At 35.0% G+C, this 4,049-nt stretch overlaps 1 protein-coding gene across 1 annotated transcript in view; it reads right to left on the bottom strand.

Annotated features, from left to right (window-relative positions):
• LOC107681287 (E3 ubiquitin-protein ligase Itchy-like) overlaps positions 1-3,653 on the bottom strand; it is a 19,668-nt gene extending 16,015 nt beyond the window's left edge. The window contains exon 1 of the mRNA XM_016477553.1: positions 3,505-3,653. The gene's annotated coding sequence lies outside the window, so the exon portion shown is untranslated. The remainder of the gene's footprint in view (positions 1-3,504) is intronic.
• Between the last annotated feature and the right edge of the window lie 396 nt (positions 3,654-4,049).

Below are 4,049 nucleotides of genomic sequence, written 5' to 3'. Positions count from 1 at the left end.
CGGCCAGATTAAACCTTGTTGTAGCCTATATATGCTCTATTCATTCTTTTTTAGAAACCTTGCACTTTTCTACTCTAAACTAAACGTTGTAACATTTTAAACAAATTAAGCGCGGTCCACTGCTGCACACGTGCCACAATATCGATACTGGGCCAGCTGTATCGATACTCGTATCGTCAAATCTCTGTGACGATACATCGTCGTATCGATATTTTGAACACAGCACTACTGTCTACTGAGAGAAAGTGCTGATAAACACACACACACAGAGCCCAATAACATTCTACTGATGAACCAAAGAGAACAAACAGAGCTTATAATCAATTATGATTGGGACAAACTGTAAATGTCAACAAGGGACTCAGGACACAGCCCTGTGGAGCTCCTACGTTCAGGGTGATGGAGTTGGAGGTGAACTGCTGGTTGTAAATAATTTTACTTCTTCAAGTAAGGCATTTCATCAGCAAACAATAGGATTTGTACTTGCTCTGCTGATATTTTCCATAACTACAAATATATATGTGACCTTTGCTGGCAAAATGAGAAAAAACCTTCAAAATGATGCATGATTTGTTGGAATCAACCAAACAATGACTGAGCTACACCCGTTTGAAGTCGATTCAGCAAAGTAAATAAAAATAAATAAATAAATAAAACATTGAGTTAAAGTTTTCTGAAGGTTCCAAACTAAAATCACCGAGCAACGTTGCATCTTTTCCTCCACTTCTTTTCTTATTAATAATTACTATATTAATAATCACAATAAATATATCAATTTTTTCCCTTTTTTTTATAAAAAATTAGAACAACGATGCAAATAAACAGTAGAACGAATATAATATTAGAAAGAAACAAATTAAATAGTGCATTGCTTTTTTCATCTTACATCTAAACAGAAGCATTCAAAGAAGAAAAACAAATAGTAATCAAATGTAAAAATCACTGTAGTGTATTCCTTACAAATAAGCTGATTATTAAAACTATACAAAAGCAGTTTGAACGTGCTTTGTAAGGTGATGTACTAAAACTGAAAGAAAAATTTATATAAACTATATAAATAAATCACAAAAACACAACAAAATTACTAATATTTTAACTAAAATTAAAATGAAAAGGGACAATAAATTAAAATAAAAACTGGTTCAAAATATTAACAAAAACTATAATAATATCTCAGTGATACTAAAATAAATGATTCTCACAATTTCAACAAAACTTCACCTTAGTGCCATATTTGTTCTTTCCCACAAAGAGAGTTGGGTACTCCAATAAGAACGTAAAAGCACTATAACAGTCATCGATACTGTACAACTTGAGGACTACATTCAATTCTCATTCAGAATGACTTGAAAATAAGTCAGTTTGTTGTGAGAAATATTCTGTTAAAAGGTCTAAACTCTGTCAAAATGCCTGATTAACATCCATCCATCAGCAGAGCTGCAGGGTTTATCAATAAACCAATAAACCATCTTTAGTTTCTTCTGGCTTAATTCTGCGTGCCAGTGCATCATGGTAAAAGCTCCCATCAGCACACTGTCAACAACATGAAAAATTATGAAGATTTTTAAGCACGTTATAAATTGACCGGTAATGATTTGAATAGTTCACAAATTAGCACAGGAACTACTTTTAATGACTGTGGTTTCACTTTTAATTAGGCAAGACATGACATTTTCATGCACTGGTACATTTTGAGATTTTGGCCTATTTTGTTTTCATAACATCTCGTCTTTCAGATTAGTAGAAAGAAAACATCCAAAATACACGTTTCGATGTTTATTTTATCGATTTGCATAACTTTTTTTCATAAAAACATGATGAAAATGTAATTTTTATGGTTGTCGACAGTATTAGTGACAAAAAGAGAAATCGAGGGCTGCACCATTATGAACAAAATTATGAATATTCCCTTGAAATTGCGATTATTAATTACGATTATCACAATTTACATTGAATTATATTTAGTGCTGGGCGGTATATCGGTTTATACCGAATACCGGTGTTTATTTTTGTTATGATATTAATTTTTTAAATACCGCAATACCAGTGTATGTCGCTTAAACAACATTCGGAATGCGACAATGTTTGAAAGGGGTCCCTTTTCACTGTTGCACTGTGGTGAGGGAACAGCTGTATGTGCTACTAAGCGTGAAATTTCCTAAACTGAAGCTGTAGAACTAATAGAACATGATGACACAGAAGAACTCATCCACAATATCCACATTGACCGCCACAAATATCCAGCGCTCTCTGCCATCAGCTCCACTCATCATGACAGTAAAATAGGGCATTCTAAGTCAATATACTGCAGTATTTCCTCTCTCAGTCAGTAGAAAATATGGTTAACACCCGGTCATGCATGAAAAAAAAATACCTTCATGTACCGTGAAACTGGTATAATTTTGAAAAATACCGTGATATAAATTTTTGGTCATACCGCCCAGCACTAATTATATCTATACCATTGTTTGAAGCAACTGCATGCCATATTTTTTTTATATAAAAATACGCTTAAAAAACACTCCAACTGAAAAACTTGTATTGCTTTTCTATAGTATTAAGCCTCAGATGTCAACTATACATTGGATTGGTTTATCGGCCAAATTTTCTTATCGGGCCGATACCGATAACAGAAAAAATGAGCATTTATCGGCCGATACCGATATGGTGGCCGATATATCGTGCATCCCTATGGAAAACCCTTAAAATAACACATGCAAAAAAAACATGCAGAATAACATAAGTGAACTTTAAACGATTATGTAAGTGTGGAATCCGTAATTATAATCGCGATTACAAATTCGATTAATTGTGCAGCTCTAGAGAAATCCAAAATCCCTTCTGTAACTGCGTTTAACTCTAACCAGTCAACAAAAACACACAATTATTTTGAACCTGGCTTTATCCCGAGTTCAGGTTTCTGTACTCATACTCTGAAATGTATGCAAATGAGTGCATATTTAATTAGATAATGCCTCATTTGCATTTGTAAACATGACATTTCAGAAAATGTAGTTAATTCTTTTACCCCATTCAGCCTTAATAGTTTGTAAAAAGACACTACAAATAAAGCACTGTGGTTTTACCACGGTAAAGAGATTAGATATCAGGTGGCATTAGCATGATACTTTGCCATACACCACAGAAATCAATATTTCCATAGTATTACAAGCATCTTGGAGTACCATGGTGTCAGACACTGTTGTTATGATACTGTAAAACAGTACAGACGTGACGTCACGTAGCGTTACTGACTGACGCAGCTACAAAAAAACAGCAAGACGTCAGACAGACGTTTATAAGTCAACTACACGCATCTATGTCTTTGAAACTGAAAGTTTATAATCGTTTCAGACTGTAAATTGCGTAGATTAATTAATGAGCTGTCAACACATCACCCGTCACACACAGTCAGTCACCGGTCAAACGAGCTAACGCGTTACCGAAACACGGCTGTTTTTCTTCCATTTTGTCCTCTATACGCGTGTGTCGCTTGTATCTTACCGTCTTAAGATCACGGGGAATGTTTCTAGGTCTCGTTTTTAACGGGTTCTGGGGTCAACTTCCAGTCGTTTGAATGAACTTTGCTCCATCTCAACCGCGCGACCAACGGTCCGCCACCAGCGCTGGCTCCATGTCAGAGTGACGTCACGGCGCAACCCCGTCACGTGACGCGACGCATTTGGACGCTCTATTGAATTGTCTTTTCGAAATTAGGAGCACTGCTCCTGACTGGTGTTAGAAAAACAGACATATAACCACAGACAATAAATAAGAGTATAAGTATGTACAGTGCAATTTTACAAGTAAATACAACAAGTGAGTCATGATATTCACATTGAGCAATCTGAGTAAAGTGACCATTTATAGTATTGCAGTTGGCCTTCACATTGATATGCATATTATGCACAGTAAGTTTATACAAAAGTACAATTTAAATGTAACTAGTGATTTAGTGACTAGATATAGCTAGTATTGCACATTGACATATAGTGTATATTATTGCACATATATTAGCCTATTGCACCTTTACTGCAGATATAGTGTTT

This window comes from Sinocyclocheilus anshuiensis, unplaced genomic scaffold, assembly GCF_001515605.1.
Source record: "Sinocyclocheilus anshuiensis isolate Anshui unplaced genomic scaffold, SAMN03320099.WGS_v1.1 scaffold1632, whole genome shotgun sequence".
NCBI lineage: Eukaryota > Metazoa > Chordata > Actinopteri > Cypriniformes > Cyprinidae > Sinocyclocheilus > Sinocyclocheilus anshuiensis.
This window is presented reverse-complemented; position numbering and strand designations above follow the sequence as displayed.